The sequence below is a fragment of the Delphinapterus leucas genome, chromosome 12 (genome assembly GCF_059928025.1).
Source record: "Delphinapterus leucas isolate spDelLeu-1000000601 "Yukka" chromosome 12, BTC_Dleu_Yukka2, whole genome shotgun sequence".
Taxonomy (NCBI): Eukaryota; Metazoa; Chordata; class Mammalia; order Artiodactyla; family Monodontidae; genus Delphinapterus; species Delphinapterus leucas.
Genome location: NC_143140.1, coordinates 27381557 through 27399592, shown reverse-complemented (window position 1 = coordinate 27399592; position 18036 = coordinate 27381557). Strand labels below are relative to the sequence as shown.

Here is an 18036-nt window from a genome sequence, read left to right as displayed (position 1 = left end):
GAAGGGAGAAGAAAAAATAGAAAAGTGGGGAAAGGCCTTGGCTGTGGAGGGCAGGTCCTAAGCAAGGGCGAGGTTTGAGTGGTGGGTGGGACCAATGCTCAGGACCCACAGGGCTGGAAAAGGCCCTGAGGGCTGTGGGGGGTTGGGGCTTAGGCTGAACCGAACAGAAGGGGCCCAGGCGTGCCCCCCACCCCTGATCTCAGAGGGTGGGGGACCTCACCTGGGAGCCCAGCAGGCTTCCTGTGCTTGAGTGGGCAGGGCAAATGCCCTCCTCTCAGAGGGCCCCACCTGCCTGCCTCTCCTCATCTCCCTGGACTCAGGGGCGCTGATCCTGTCTGACCTCCACTTCTCCTCTCCCCTCAGTACCCCCGTGTCCTACTGGTTCACTTGTGGTTCCTCTCGTCTCCTTGGGCATCAGTGTCCCCCACCAATGGCCAGCAGTTGCCCTAGTTGTGGGGAGGTGCTAACTCGGGCGTCTTCCCGCACCGCCATCTTGACTCCACCCCCTACATTTACTTATAATATGTGTATGATAATGTAAGACTCATGCATATTTCCTTTAAAAATGTGTACTCCTTGGAATGTACCTACATTCAGAGTTCTGGGAACTAAAGGTCAGATAGCCAAATAACCTCCAAATAAAGTAGTTTGATTAGGTCATTCTGACTTATAAAAAAAATTTTTGTTGAAATATAGTTGATTTACCACGTTGTGTTAATTTTTGCTGTACAGCAAATTGACTCAGTTGTTATACATATATATATTCTTTTCTATTCTGGTTTATCACAGGATATTGAATATAGTTCCCTGTGCTATACAGTAGGACCTTGTTGTTTATCCATCCTATATATACTAGTTTGTATTTGCTAATCCCAAGTCCAACTCCTTCCCTCTCCCCACCCCCTGCCCTGCTTCTTGGCAACCACAAGTCTTCTCTCTTCATCTGTGAGTCTGTTTCTGCTTTGTAGAAATGTTTATTTGTGTCATATTTTAGATTCCATATATAAGTGATATCATATGGTATTTGTGTTTTTCGTTCTGACTTACTTTGCTTAGTATGACAATCTCTAGATCCATCTGTGTTGCTGCAGATGGCATTATTTCATTCTTTTTTATGGCTGAGTAATATTCCATTTTATGTGTGTATGTGTGTATATATATATATATATAATATTCACACACACACACCACATCTTCCTTATCCATTCATCTGTTGATGGACATTTAGGTTGTTTCCATGTCTTGGCTATTGTAAATAGTGCTGCTGTGAACACAGGGGTGCATGTATCTTTTCAAATTATAGTTTTGTCTGGGTATTTGCCCAGGAGTGGGATAGCTGGGTCATATGGCAACTCTATTTTTATTTTTTTGAGGAACCTCCGTACTGTTTTCCATAGTGACTGTACCAACTTACATTCCCACAGGCAGTGTAGGAGGGTTCCCTTTTCCCTCTCCAACATTTATTATTTGTAGACTTTTTGATGATGGCCATTCTGACCAGTGTGAGTTGGTACTACTCCTTGTAGTTTTGATTTGCATTTCTCTAGTAATTAGCGATGATGAGCATCTTTTCATGTGCCTGTTGGCCATCTGTGTATCTTCTTTGGAGAAATGTTTATTTAGGTCTTCTCATTTTTTGATGGGGTTGTTTGGTTTTTTCTGATTGAGTTGTATGAGCTGTTTGTATATTTTGGAAAGTAAGCCCTTGTCGGTTACATCATTTGCAAATATTTTCTCCCTGTCCATAGGTTGTTTTTTCATTTTGTTTATGGTTTCCTTTGCTGCACAGGAGCTTGTCAGTTTGATTAGGTCCCATTTGTTTATTTTTGCTTTGATTTCTATTGCCTTGGGGGACTGACCTAAGAAGACATTGGTATGGTCATTCTGGTGGGAGGATTGATATGACATTTATGCTCTCACTTCTCCAACCTGCCAGATATGGCTAATCAACCATGGCACTCTTTTTTAAAGAGCTCAGACTCAAGCTAACAAGCCTCATTAGCACTCCAGGAAGCCACTGCCAGTAGGAGGGGCTCCTAAGATGAAACCTCTTAGCCATTTGCATGTTTAGGTATGTAAGAAATTTTGCACTGAGGATTTGAGGGTAAATGAGCCCAGGGAAGTGAATTTTTACTTGAATTTGATCTCTGTCTCATTTTTTCCAATGAGAACATGATAATTTGCTGCATATATATATATATACGTGTATGTATATATATTCAACCTTAGAGGAATCCCAGTCCAGATCTCTTTAAACAGGGTATGCATACCCCTGAGGGGGCTTGAAGACTTTCTAGGGGTACACGGCTTCGGCAACTTTAAGGAGATCATTTTGTAGATATTCAGTTTCCATGTGTCGCTTGCTCAAGCTGATGTGTCTGAGACCCACTCCTGCAGTCAGGTTTTGTCTTTCCTTCCTTCCTTTTCACACTTGACTGCCTCCTACTGTGCAAAAGAAATGTGCACCCATCTGAATCTTATGAGGCATTTCCCAGGCTGCAAAAAAACTTAGGGGCGCTGAACAGAGGGATGTTTGAAATGTAGAGCTCCTGAATGACAGCCCCTGGGTTTGGTTAAAAAAAGAAAGAGTGAGAGAAAATTAAAAAAAAAAAAAAAAGGCAAAGAGCAATGCTTGATTTCATCGAGGACATAAGCTCATGAAAAGCCTCTGTGCCCACCTGTCTCAGTCTACACATGTTAGAAATAGGATTCAGAAATAAAAGGGTTTCTGTGGAACACATAGTGACATTTTTACTTAAATTGAAAAATGAAGCTGGACTTTTTATGACAAAAAATTAGTGATTTGACTAATTGGTTTGACAATTAGGACTGGCTTTGGCAAAGAGGTTTTATCAATTGCATATACGTTTTGTTAATTGAATGGGCTAAATCTGCAACTCAAAGTATATTTTAAAATATATGTAAATCTCACACATAATATGCAATATACAAGAAATTGTATCTTTGTAACTAGTACATTTGAGATAAGAATTTAGGTTCAACTTAAAAATATATAAGGAGAGATATAATTTTTCAAAATTGTGTTACCAAGTAAGTTGACAATATTTTAGGTAGATTGGAAAGCAAAGCTTCAAGTTTAATATCCTATAATAATTTTAAAACAACAAAATTATCCTTTGAATAATAGGGCTTGAGCATTTTCAGAGACCATAAAGACTCCTTCAACTTAACAAAAAGAAAACTAGGGTGCAGAAAAGTCCATGAATAGCCCACACTAAGTTCAGGGGAGGCCTCACCTGTTTCTCCTAATTTGTCAGAGTACTGCCTATTACATTCCTTATAAAAGGCCTATAAAATGGCATTGGCATTTCACATTTCACAAATGATGATACAAGGGAGCATGAATATACTATAAAGAGCAGGGAGCACACATGCATACAGCTCTACTGTGTCGTAAATTTAGTCTAATGATAAAATATGTTTGATAAACATTAATTGAGCATTTAATTAACACTTTTTTTCTTACCTTCTTAACATTTAGAAGGGCTTTCAGAAATTAGTTTTATAGTGCAGTTCTTTTAAAATGTCATCTAGGGAGCCTTGGATCAATTTTTCTTTTTCTTTCAATAATTTTCCCTTTGGCAAATAAAGGCATTCCAAGCTGTTAGAAATGTCATTAGTTTACCAATTAGCCATCATAATACCTTGTAGAAAAAAGAGCCCTAGTCTCAGGAAATAGGTGTCCTGGACCCTAGTCTTACATCTATTGCTAATTTGTTGTGTGACCTTAAGCCTCAGTGTGTGTGTGTGTGTGTGTGTGTGTGTGTGTGAGATTAGTTGTCAGGGTGTTGAATAGGTTTCACTCTGAGGACCAACTCTAATTGCTGACAATTTCTTAGAGTTTTGCATAGGAAATGATCCTAGGGCTGCTTCTGGCATTTGTGGGAAAGAGTGCTAGGATGGTTTTAGAATATCTATTATGGGCATCAGTGAGGGATGTTACATATTTATCAACCAAGTGATAAAAAGAGTTATGTTGTCAGGATTTAGTTTTCTGGCACACGGGGAATGTATATGTGTTTCTTCCTTCTAAATAGAGGTTAATTAAACAAAATAAAAAGTCAAGAGCAATCATATTCCTTTAATTACTGTTGGAGAGGTATCCATTAAGAGTTTTCGAAAATAACTGGCAAGATCACCTCATCATTGCCTTAGATTTACAGCTCACAAGAGATCTACTGAGGAGAATTAGAAATGCATTTATAGGCATTTGAAGGAAGGCCAATGAAGCTGTCATTTGGGGGACAATTCAGTTGTAAGTAGAGCCTCCTAGGAAAAGCATCTTGATTGAGTCACTATTTCTATTGTTTGTCCCATTCCCTTGCAGGTCTAAGAATAAGATTTGTGTGGTTAAACCAGAGATGACTGTCTCTTGATGACAGACTGCTGTTACATTCACATGCATCTCATGTATAACAACATTATAGTCAGTTTATGCTGGGACCCATTATATTCAGTTTATTCAGACCTTTTGTGAATCTCTTATCCAAGATATGTACTTCCGATACCAAAGTATCTGGGAAGTGAGCTTAGTACTGATCAGAAGATGAGCATGAAATTATCTTCATGCTCATGAAGTGGAAGTAGAGTGTGTTGAAGAAGCATTAAAAAGGTTCAAATGGTATACTGGACACTTGGCTTAAAGGGCAATGTACTATAATCAGTAGGGGACTTTTCCTTTTTTTCTTAGAATGTCGTATAGCACATCTACGTGACTGCCTATGGTTTAAATCATATTCCTGTGAGTCGTCATTTTTGTGTTTGTGGAACTTGAGGAGGATAACATCAGGGCTGAAAAAGTCGGTGATGCCCTGATTCATCTGGAGACTGTACTGTAGCTAGTGGGTGGGCGCTGTGTGACACAGAATTCCAAGAATTTCCACATGAAGAGAAGATAATAAAGGCGATCTTCAAGTATAAACATTCCAAAATGGAAGCAATAGACTTGTATGCTAGTCTGTTTCCTTCTTTTCTCCTTTTTATGGGATGTGAAATATTATGGTAAATGGGAGGCTGAACTGGGACTGTGTAATGTGTAGGGGTTGTTATCTGTGTAAATTCATCAAAGGTGGGTCTTTGGGTCTGTAGCTGAGATGCTCCATTGCACACTGTGCTTGGCAGACTCCTAGGAACCCATGTTGAAACAGGGAACCAAAACGATGGAGTAACAGCGGGCTAGGATTCTGAAATCCCTTGTGGTATTGGCTGCTGATTGCTCTTTATTAGCCATTCTCCCCTTTATTTTTAGTAACAGCATCCCTCTCCAGCCAGTTTTGGAGCAACAGGTGGTTCCCCAGCTAGAGAACACATGTGAGTCAAGGTGTGGCCATGTAAATAAGTTTAAGCCAATGGGATGTGAGCAGAGATGTGTGTAATTTCTAGTTCATCTCCTTAGAGAGCACCTCTTTGCCTTGGGTGGTCTCTTCCCCCTTGTCTGCTGGCTGTGAAATGGTGACAACTGGAACAACCTGGAAGGCATGTGTCACCAGTGGCACAGCCACCCTGCAAGCTCTAGACTGCCTGTGGGAAAGTAGTGAACTTCATTCTTATTATAAGCCACTCTGTTTGGGGGCCTTTTGTGACAGTGGCTAACTAATACAGAAAATGGTATCCAGAAGTGAGGTCCTACATGAAAATAACTAAAACGATGCTCAGTGGTCTGGCAGTGGGTTGCAGGACAACAGAAACTGCAGGTTCTCGTGCTGCTGACTATAGGCTGTTGAAAAATATTTGGTAAAATTTAGCCTACAATAGCTTGAAAGATGACGCACTTACTGAGTCTGTTGGTCTAGGTTAACTACATGGAAAAACTCATGTAGTTTGATGTTTATCGGCTTTTTCTTGGTGGTTTACAAAGGAGAGATGAAAGCAGACAGGATTAGCCCATTTTGGAAGCAGAGATGGAAAGAAATATAAATCTGCTAAAGGAAAGTCCCTCTGCCTATGTAACCTGCAGATTAAATTTGGGGATTCACAGGGTTGGAAAAGTCAATTCTTCTGTAGCAAACTTCTGAAGATAAAACTGTCCATTCAGTACTTTTCTCACAAACCTGTTAAGACACCACATCCAGACCAGGGAGCAACTCAGAGGCAAGGACCTGATTAAGAGCACTGCTTTCCTTCCCAAGCTAACTGTTTCAAGTGGCCTCAGGGTAACAGTCGTGAAACTGAGGAAATACAGCGAGCAGTAAATAAAGGGAAGAGTCACTCAGCTTAAGAACTGTGCCCTAAGGAGAACTTTAGGAATGGTTATCGTACTTGGAACGTGGAGGAAGCAAGCGCACAAGAGCCTATCACAATTTTGAGGGAATTGTTCTGCCAAAGAAACCACAAGTCTGGCCTTCAAAAGCTTATGATTTTTCTAAAGCAGCCCTCCCTACCTCCCGAACCTGTACCAGCAGAAAGCTGGAGTATTTGCCAGTGACCACTTCTCTGGCTATGGGGCCACCATGATGGCGAGTGAGGGAAAACCATCCAGAGAGCAATGCCAGTGACCACAGAGAATACCTGACAAGGGGTTGTCTCCTGATGAACAGAACCACGTTCCAACCAAGAGAATTTCCATCCTTCCAGGACAGGGGGGTCTCCATAAATCCCACCCAGCAGGGTTCATCATTGCCGAGGACCATTCACTGCTGTGTGTGTGCCATCCTTTTATGACTAGGAGACGTTATGGCAGCTGTCCTGCTCCGTCTCTGCTGTTGCCTGTGAGTACATACGTGTGTGTGTGTGCACGCGTGTGCGGGATTGAGAGGAGGGGAGAGAGAGAGAGACTAATGTATTAGTCTGCAGGTCACTGAAAAGTCCTGATGGAAATGACTTACACCACTCAGAGACCCAGGGCTTTGAGCTGGAGGAAATGCAAAGGACTCGGGGAGGGTGGGAGTGTGTTCCATATGTGCAAGAAGACTGTGCATGAATACTTGGATGGCCAGAGGGTTGGACTATGACAGAGACTAATAACTTCCTCCTAGTATCCTTTCTGTGCTTCTTTTAAGGAAGAAAGCCCCCCCACCCAGCTAGGAATGGCACTTCCTTATCTCCCTTGCAGCAAATTACTGACCGATTGGCTGTGAGCAGAAGGTATATGGATGATTCCCATGTCATCTTCTTCAAGGTCAATTCACATGTCCTAGACACCTTTTTTTGTCCTGATTCTGACTGGGGAATGATGAGAACTGAGGCAACGTTGGAGCCCTAGTAGGGGATGGTAGGGGGGCTCCACCAGGCCTGGATGGGTCACATCCAGCCTGCTGTGAGAGAGTAAGCAACTTCGATGGGGTTGTTGTGTTTGAGGCATTTTCTCTCATATTCCTAAGTTACCCTGGTGTGCTAGTGGTAGTAATAACAGAATGGCTTGCTGGGATGTTTCTACTAAGCCCTGAGGAAGTATGATAACATGTTACCAGACCCCCAATGGAGAATCTCTCTCTAGAGATGGGGTTGTTTGTTGTTTGTATTGAACAGTGTTAGAGAAACAGTGACATGGTTTGTTTTTCAAAATCTTATATATTTAGCTTGAGTACCTTTTTTTCTGGTGAGATTGTCATTAGATGTGTTTGTATAACTAATTATATTCTAATAGGACTGGAAGATGTTCTGTACAATCCCAATACATATTTATATAATTAGTTCAACCTCCAGCATTCTTGGAGAACCTCACTGTAAGAGGATAAATTAATGAATCAGTATGAGATGGCCTTTAATAGACAACAACTACAACAAAATATGGAACGAGGTCTGCCAAACAATGGATGCTGTGTGAATTCTACAATAAGAGTATCACTCACATAAGGCTATAGAAATTAATTTTACCTATCATTTTACACTGGGAATAAATTGAGAATGTATACCTAGTTAATGTTCTTTTTTAGAATAAATTTCAGTTTTATACCACTGAGGCTGAAAATAGAATCCAGTTCCCTCGGACGCCTATAGGATGACCCACTGCCACATTTCATATTGGGAGAGAGACACTCAAGACAGTTGTCAGAGTCTACTATTCTAACTTAGCCCAAATTGTGGGGATCTAATTCGTAGTGTGGTTTTAGTGAGGCAACGATCTGTGATAGTTATTATTAACTGATTTGAGGTGTTTGGCATCAAAATATATGACACATGTAAGGAAGCTTGTTTGTGTATGGATGAGGCATGGTGGGGTAATACACATTCCTATACCCACAAACACATTGATATTCCTAAGACCAGACTCTACTAGACAGACATCATAGGTGTACTAACAAATGGATTAATCATATTTGTAAGAATGGACCCTAAAATGTACTATCAAGCTGGCACTCCAGGATGCTTTGGGATAGGCCAATAATGATATGTGCATGGGGAGGAGATACAACAAAATATCAAAATAAAAATATTTTTCTTGTTATTAAGAAGATTTTCCAGCCTGAATAACTGATTTCCAAGAGCTTGGATTTATAAGTATCATCAGTAGGGGAGCTCTGAATATTGGATATGAGGCCACGCGATTTAAAATGACCATGATCTGCTTTTTATATACAGAGGTCACCGTGGCATCTGACCCGCCGCCCACAGAGAACGCCCACTGAATTGCGGTCTGAGTGACTGCATTGGTCGCGTTAGTCCGACCAGCTCCCTTCTGTCTGCCTCTGATGATGGGGACACGTCAGCTGCTAGGAGCTGAAAGGAAGCCCACGGGGTTTGGTGTTAGGTTTGGACATTTAGTGTTGGGTTTATAAACTCAGGTTCTAACCCACTGAGTTAACATCTCAGTCCAGACACTAAGTAATTATTATGCATTGGAATCTGGCACATAGTGTTTTTATGTAGAAAAATCTAGTATATTTGGGAAGTCAAGCTTAATTGGAATATATCACTTTGTTTATAGCTCTGCTCTGACATCTTTCAAAGTAATTTAAAGACAGAAAAAGTAAACTTTTACTTTAAACACTTTTCTGTGGTGGGTAGCTTATTTATTTTAATGCCCAGAAATTTAGAAAGGTCATTTAAACAGGGAGTAGGAGAGTCTCTTTCATTTTCTTTATTCTAGGTCATTGGCATTCAAATGTTCTCAGTGCTCCTGTAAAAACAGAGAACAGGAACTTCTCTTCCTTACTCCAGTTTTTCTTTCCACTTTCTAACTTTTGGTGAACTCTGGCTGGATCTGAGGTGTGCTGATGGGGTTTTGCGTACGGCTGTTTCAAGGACAGAGTCAGTTAAATGGTCTGCAATGGACAAAGCTTTTCTTATGTTACATTGTTAAATATAATACACCTGCAAATAATGTTTTTACGTGAAGTTTCTGTTATTGTTTATTTGTAACAGATAGTGGTCTACATAAAACTTCTAGGCTTATAGCTCTTACAGGCTAACAGTGTGAATAACTAAATTGTGACAGTTCAGGCTTTCTGCCAAAATGTGTGAGAAGGAGCCAGAAAGAATGCTAGAGATGCTGAACTTAATGTTTTCCTTTCCCTTGACACCTTTGCTGTCAGGAGCTGCCTTGGCTTTGGTAGTGAGTTTATCCTATATCCATGTAACTATGGAAACTGATGTAGGAGTAAGGGAGTACAGTGATGGAGCAATGGGAGCCATGGGGCTCTTTTGGCCACTGTTTAAGTTAACATTTACAGGGTCAGGGCTTGCCTGGTGGCACAGTGGTTGGGAATCCACCTGCCAATGCAGGGGACATGGTTTCGAGCCCTGGTCTGGGAAGATCCCACATGCTGCGAGCAACTAAGCCCATGCACCACAACTACTGAGCCTGTCGCTCTAAAGCCCGCAAGCTACAGCTACTGAGCCCGCATGCCACAACTACTGAAGCCCACGCGCCTAGAGCCCATGCTCCGCAACAAGAGAAGCCACCACAATGAGAAGCCTGTGCACTGCAATGAAGAGTAACCTCCACCTGCCACAACAGAGAGAGCCCACGCGCAGCAACAAAGACGAAATGCAGCCAAAAAAATAAATTAATTAATTTAAAAAAATTTTGAAAATATATACAGTGTCATAGAATTTATAAATGCACAAGATCCCAGAGATTATTACATCTTTCACTTTTTTGGTTGGGTTAAGTTGAACTCGTGTCACACCCTGCTGGTGGTGCTTTACTAGTCCCAGTGTTTCAAAAAAGATAGGAGCAGTACTGGGTCACAATCTGGTCATGTGACCTTAGAACTTTAAGCCCTGCTCTCTCTCCTGGCGTCTGGTTTATCATCTCTATGTGAAATTAAGGAAATACTCCCATTTACCATTGCAACAAAAAGAATAAAATACCTAGGAATAAACCTACCTAAGGAGACAAAAGACCTGTATGAAGAAAACTATAAGACACTGATGAAAGAAATTAAAGATGATACAAACAGATGGAGTGATATACCATGTTCTTGGATTGGAAGAATCAACACTGTGAAAATGATTATACTACCCAAAGCAATCTGCAGATTCAATGCAATCCCTGTCAAACTACCAATGCATTTTTCACAGAATTAGAACAAAAAATTTCACAATTTGTATGGAAACACAAAAGACCCCGAATAGCCAAAGCAATCTTGAGAAAGAAAAATGGAGCTGGAGGAATCAGGCTCCCGGACTTCAGACTATACTACAAAGCTACAGTAATCAAGACAGTATGATACTGGCACAAAAACAGAAATATAGGTCAATGGAACAGGATAGAAAGCCCAGAGATAAACCCACACACATATGGTCACCTTATTTTTGATAAAGGAGGCAAGAATATACAATGGAGAAAAGACAGCCTCTTCAATAAGTGGTGCTGGGAAAACTGGACAGCTACATGTAAAAGAATGAAATTAGAACACTCCCTAACACCTTACACAAAAATAACTCAAAATGGATTAAAGACCTAAATGTAAGGCCAGACACTATAAAACTCTTAGAGGGAAACAGGCAGAACACTGTATGACATAAACCACAGCAAGATCCTTTTTTTTTTTTTTTTTTTTTTTTTGCAGTACGTGGGCCTCTCGCTGTTGTGGCCTCTCCCATTATGGAGCACAGGCTCCGGACACACAGGCTCAGCAGCCATGGCTCACGGACCCAGCTCCTCCGCGGCATGTGGGATCATCCCGGACCGGGGCGTGAACCCGTGTCCCCTGCATCGGCAGGCAGACTCTCAACCACTGCGCCACCAGTGAAGCCCGCAAGATCCTTTTTGACCCACCTCCTAGAGAAATGGAAATAAAAACAAAAATAAACAAATGGGGCTTAATGAAACTTAAAAGCTTTTGCATAACAAAGGAAATCATAAAAAAGATGAAAAGACAACCCTCAGAATGGGAGAAAATATTTTCAAATGAAGCAACTGACAAAGGATTAATTTCCAAAATTTACAAGCAGCTCATGCAAGCTCAATATCAAAAAAACAAACAACCCAATCCAAAAATGGGCAGAAGACCTAAATAGATATTTCTCCAAAGAAGATATACAGATTGCCAACAAACACATGAAAGGATGCTCAACATCACTAATCATTAGAGAAATGCAACTCAAAACTACACTGAAGTATCACCTCACACCAGTCAGAATGGCCATCATCAAAAAATCTACAAACAATAAATGCTGGAGAGAGTGTGGAGAAAAGGGAACACTCTTGCACTGTTGGTGGGAATGTGTATTGATACAGCTACTTATGGAGAACAGTATGGATGTTCCTTAAAAAGCTAAAAATAGAACTACCATACCCAGCAATCCCATTACTGGGCATATACCCTGAGAAAACCATAATTCAAAAAGAGTCATGTACCACAATGTTCATTGCAGCTCTATTTACAATAGCCAGGACATGGAAGCAACCTAAGTGTCCATCGGCAGATGAATGGATAAAGAAGATGTGGCACATATATACAATGGAATATTGCTCAGCCATAAAAAGAAACGAAAATGAGTTATTTGTAGTGAGGTGGATGGACCTAGAGTCTGTCATACAGAGTGAAGTAAGTCAGAAAGAGAAAAACAAATACTGTATGTTAACACATGTATATGGAATCTAAAAAAAAAAAATGTTCTGAAGAACCTAGGGGCAGGACAGGAATAAAGATGCAGACATAGAGAATGGACTTGAGGACACGGGGTGGGGGGAATGGTAAGCTGGGACGCAGTGAGAGAGTAGCATGGACTTATATACACTACCAAATGTGAAATAGATAGCTAGTGGGAAGCAGCTGCGTAGCACAGGGAGATCAGCTCGGTGCTTTGTGACCACCTAGAGGAGTGGGATAGGGAGGGTGGGAGGGAGAGGCAAGAGGGAGGAGATATGGGAACATGTGTATATGTATAGCTGATTCACTTTGTTATAAAGTAGAAACTAACACACCATTGTAAAGCAATTATACTCCAATAAAGATGTTTAAAAAAAAAAAAGAGTACTTGTTCTTAAGTAGAGGGCTGGGTTGGAGGCAGGTTTAGGGAGACCCGTTGGGAGTCATTTGTAATAATTCAGGGCAGAAGGAGTGAAGGAATAAAACTGGCCTGAACTATTCCTATCGGGATAAAGAAGAAGCTGTGGGTATACGAGCCAGTGTGGAGAAAGAATTGACAAAATGTACTGATTAGCTAGGGGCTGTGGGAAGAAGAGGGAAGAGATGAAGTTGGCTGTAAGAATTCTAGAAAGGATGACTAGGAGGTACTGTACCATTCAGACCTTTGAGAGAAGACGTTTAGAACATTCATGACGAGTAGTAAATAGAAACCAGATTTCAGGGTTAAGAGCACATGGCTAAGACATTCAGGCAATGAGTATAGACAACTCTTTCTTTTTTTGAGGGGGAGAGAAAATATTTGACAGTCATTTACCTGACAAGGGACTTGTTTCCATTATATATATATATATATATATATATATATATATATTTATATTATATATATTTTAAGAATAAAGATATTTATTTTGGGGGGAGTGGGAATTTTATTTATTTTTAACATCTTTATTGGAGTATAATTGCTTTACAATGGTGTGTTAGTTTCTGCTTTATAACAAAGTGAATCAGCTATACATATACTTATATCCCCATATCTCCTTTTAAGAGCTTGATGTCAAAGAAAACATAACATGGAAGAGTAATGTAAAGGGGGAATGCAATGGGGATGAGTCTTCGTTTGCTTCTGGTTTATTTTTATTTCTTCCTTAGAGTTAAGGGAGACTTCCATCCCATGGGAAGGGAACAGATGAAGATGAAGGGGAATGAATAAGACAAGGAATATGGGAAGGAATGGGACCCCAGGTGGAAGAGTCCACCTTGGAAAAGAAGGGATTCTTACCCTCTGCGGAGGGTTCCCTCAGAAATATATTCATTGACACAACATTGTAAATCAACTGTACTCCAGTAAAGAAAATTTAATTAAAAAAATATATTCACTGAGAAAGGGTGGGATTTGGAGAGAAATTTCCATGGAAGGAACTGAAGGAGATCAGGTCATTGGCTAAGGTAGAAGCCAAGCACGGGCCTGGAGATTTTCATAGAATGGAAATGATTCTGAAAAACTATGGGGAAAAGATGGGCTAAGATTGACAATGAAAAAAAAAAAAGAGATATGCAAGAGCTTTGATGCTTATCTTATTTAATGAGAGGAGCACATATTCCAATTTTGAGTCAGATGTAAAATTAGATCCATATGCTATACAAATGCTTTACTTTTATAAACCTAATACTAGTTGTTGAAGACATCTTTCATTGGCAGCAGCAAAGGAAGATATAAATCTTCATTAAAGTAAGGTGTTAACTAAGTTCTCCTTAAAATTCTTGCTTGGATGAGGGATGCAGAAAAAAGAGTGTCTTCTATGTCTGTCTCAGCAAGTGATCACAAAGAGCCCTTCCATTTGTCCAGTGCTTTTCAGTTTAGAAAATATATTCGCTCATATAACCTCACATGCTAAAAGGATAGGAAGGGATAACAAATCTTGAATATAAGTCACACTGGAAAAACATTTCCAAAGAAGGAGAAGAATCTCTTCATACTGAGACTAGAAGTGAACTGCCATTTCTAGGAAGGGAGTGTAGGAAAGAGCCTTAATATTCAAGATCAGCTCAGAGTTCTTCTAAGACCTTTATAAAGAAGCCTTCTCTGGGTTAGGCACATATTCTTGGAGTTTGATACTTTGCCAGTAAATATAATATTTCCTTCTCCTTAAATTTATGTAAGCGGCTCAGAAGCCTTTGGGCTTCTTGAAATTTCAGTTAGGGTTTTCAGATAGTATAGGAATAATTATTTCTTAAGCAGCTTTGAGCTTTTTTCCAGGAATGGTGATGAATTTTTGTAGATTAGGCCAAACTTCTGTGTACACATTTTGAAACATCTGTTTAGCATTTAGGGCAGGCGATTGGTCCTTAGGTCAAGGCAGGATCACTAATCCCTCATAGGGTTCTGAAGGATTGGCTTTGGCCTTGACACTGTTGTAAACATCTGAGTTAACATCACTGTGGCGGGCTCCTTAGGGCCTTCTACCCTAGTTTATCATGCTACTCTTTCACATTTGAAACTTGGGAATGTGGCTTCTTGGATTTTTCATATGTGGAAGTATTGTTTATAATAATCACTTTATGTTTTATATCCTTTACAGTTTTATACACTCCATTTGCTCCTCACAAATCCCTATGAACTGTGCAGGGCAGGGCAATGCTATTTTTTTTTTCAACAAGAAAATAAAGCTACAGTGAAGATGATTTGCCCAAAGCCTCAGTGCCAGTCAGTGTGGAAGTGAGGATTTGAACCTACATCCTCTGACATTTGCTTTTAACTCTTTAATCTGATACTTTGATGCCTGTTTATCACGGGACTTGATTCCAGAGATGACTAATCTTATTTATATCAGATGGGACCATATACAATTTCCATTCTTCTGTGTGTAAAATGGTTGGCTATTGGCAATATCATGTGTTTCTACCCCATATAGGTAGCCAAGTCCTGTGTGGAGATAGTGTAGCCTTTGGAGTCAGGCTAACCTAGGCTAGAAGCCCCGTTCTGCTCCATGTCAGAATTGTTACCTCTACAACATTATTTAACCTCGCTAAGCCTTTGCTTCTTCATCTTAGAAACGCTTGACAGTGCTACCTACTTTAGAGGTCCTTATGACGATCACACAGCACAGTGTTTGCAAAAACCCTGTCTCAGTACATGGTATATTCTAAATATGTCACCGCAAATATTATTTTCAATATGGGTTAACAAATAGTACTAAAAGCAAACAAGGGTTCAAGAGGAGAAATAAAATGGGCGTTTTCAGCATTTACAGTATGTTTAGCATTGTAGTTTGAGATAAGAAATAATTTGTCATTCTTTTTAAATACTGTGTGTGCTGTCTTTTAATTCATAGATTATTTGGGGCTGTGTGGGAGGAGAGGAGCATTATCGATCGTTTTACTTTTCTTCCTTTTCTTATTTTCTATAATAAACAAATTGTGCTTTTATAATAGGTATGAAGTTATAAAATAAAAATTGGTTTAAGCATTAAATGATAAAATATCAAGAATGTGAAAAAGGAGCAACTTCCTAAAAAAGGCAATAGCTTTTAAAGGTGAGAAACATGATTTCGTGTTTCTCCATTCTTTTTTTAAAAAAAATTAATTAGGGGCTTCCCTGGTGGCGCAGTGGTTGAGAGTCCACCTGCCGATGCAGGGGACACGGGTTCGTGCCCCCCTCTGGGAAGATCCCACGTGCCGCCGAGAAGCTGGGCCCGTGAGCCATGGCCGCTAAGCCTGCACGTCCGGAGCCTGTGCTCCGCAACGGGAGAGGCCACAACAGTGAGAGGCCCGCGTACCGCAAAAAAAAAAAAAAAAAATTAATTAATCTGTGGCTGCGTTGGGTCTTTGTTGCTGTGCGCGGGCTTTCTCTAGTTGCGGCAAGCGGGGGCTACTCTTCCTTGCGGTGCACGGGCTTCTCATTGCTTCTCCTGTTGCGGAGCACGGGCCCTAGGTGTGTGGGCTTCGGTAGTTGTGGCTTGTGGGCTTAGTTGCTCCATAGCATGTGGGATCTCCCGGGACCAGAGATCAAACCTGTCCCCTGCATTGGCAGGTGGATTCTTAACCACTGCACCACCAGGGAAGTCCCCATCAATAGCTTTTAGATGAACAGAAGTATTTGATGTTAAAAGCAAAATACATATACCTCTTCCTTCTACTCACTTGCACTCATTTGCTCATTTACACATTACTCATTCATTCAACAAATTACATTTAACTGTTCACTATGTTTCATGATCTGGGAGGGGATGAAAAGATGGAATTCTTAATTCATTACTGGTTATTGATGATTTATCTTTTTATCAGGGTGTGGAAACACCAAGGAAGACTTCCCCATCTTAGGCAGCCTGATGTGTATACTCTCTATTCATACGTGAGCTCACTGAAATGGATCAGGGCATACAAACTCAGCTTCAGAAAAATAGTAGATTATGCCTATCATACACTCAATGGCAACGAATAGACTATAGAGATAAGTAGTCTACTTGCCGTCAAAAATCTTACAAAAGGCGCTAAGAATACATAATAACTGTCATTAAAATTAGCTCTATACTAAAAAAACAAAAACAAAAAAACAGCCCTATCTAATAATCAAGAGAATTCACACAAGGAAGGATAAAATAGGGTTATAAGTTTTTATGAAAAGAATGTTTACCCTGGGATAGAGAAACCCATACCTGAAATTTAAGGAGCCCTTTAACTGATCAGCAGCTACTAACCTGCTATGAGTTGTGCACTGCACTTGGCACAGGGCCAAAGAATGTATTTCTCCTTCCATCATGGAAGTCAAAGGAAAGGCAGTTCCTGGTCTTAAGAATTTTAAGAGTTAGTTCAAGGGCATTGGCACTGATCAGTTTATTTTTTTTAATATTGTGATCAGAAAAAAATGCATATTTTCAGATGGTCCCTGCAATGTAACAGGCAGCTGAGTCTGAATCCTGTTTCTGTCCTAATTAGTTGTATGATCTTCGGCAGGTCACTGAGCAATTCTGAGCTTCAGTATTCTCATCTATTAATTAGACACCATGGTTCCTTAGACTTAGGATGGTTGTGAAGATTAAGTAAAGCAAGATAGGGAGTGGGCTGAGGACAGTATCCAGGACGCAGAAGAGATTCAAAAATGTTATGCCTTCCATTCAAACAATATTTGATGAATGGAATATGTAGTTTTCCAAGACTTGCCATGATTTTAATTCTACTTTTAATTATTTCTTAGAATCAAAATTTTTTCTTCTGTGGAAATATATAACCAAGTTCATATAAAAATCAAATGGGTAATATAATTTAATTTCTTAAATTTATTTTTTTTTCATCTGGCATTTTAGAAAAATGTCTCTTTTTTTTTTTAAATAGAGGTAGTGTTGCATGTTTGCGAACATTTCCACGTGACATAGGGAGATATCATTACCAACTGATCCTTCAGTCAACAAATATGTATTGAGTACCTGCTCTGCGCACCAGCCCAATTCTGGGACTGTGTACATAGCCATGAAGAAGACGGACACGGTCCCTGCTCTTTTGACGCTCACAGTGTGGTAAAATACAAGGAGAGGATGCTGTGATAGGTAGTAACAGGGAGTACAGCTCTATACTGGGTAGGGAGGGGAGTCCTCCCTTAGGAGGGGACATGTAGTTAAGGCTGAAGGAAGAGAGAGAGCGGCTATGAGTGAATAGTGGAGAACAGTAAGCCAAATGCCCTAAGGTCGAAAAGTATGTACTTGAAAATGATAAAGGTCAGTGTGGTTAGAGCTCAGGAATTTTGGGAAGAGTGGCTTGAAACATCAAAGGGCTAGCCACGGAACCAGTCATGCAAGGCCTGGTAGATCATGGCAAGGGGTATGGATTTAACTTTTAGAGCATAGGGAAGCCATTGATGGAAAGTCAAAATTGTAAAAGATCTGGCCCCTGGGTTGTAATTTAGGCGAGATGGTCATGGACAAAGTTGGTGGGACGAGAAGTACAGAGAAGCAAATAGATTAGTCTTCTTTTTTGCAGATAGAAAGTTTAGGGTTTTGTTTTGTTTTTTCCTTTTTTCTTTTTCTTTGCGTGGAATGGA

The 18036-nt window shown here is 40.2% G+C and overlaps 1 pseudogene; it reads left to right on the top strand.

Annotated features, from left to right (window-relative positions):
* LOC111163384 (small ribosomal subunit protein eS6 pseudogene) overlaps positions 1-18036 on the top strand; it is a 101908-nt pseudogene that overhangs the window by 56275 nt on the left and 27597 nt on the right.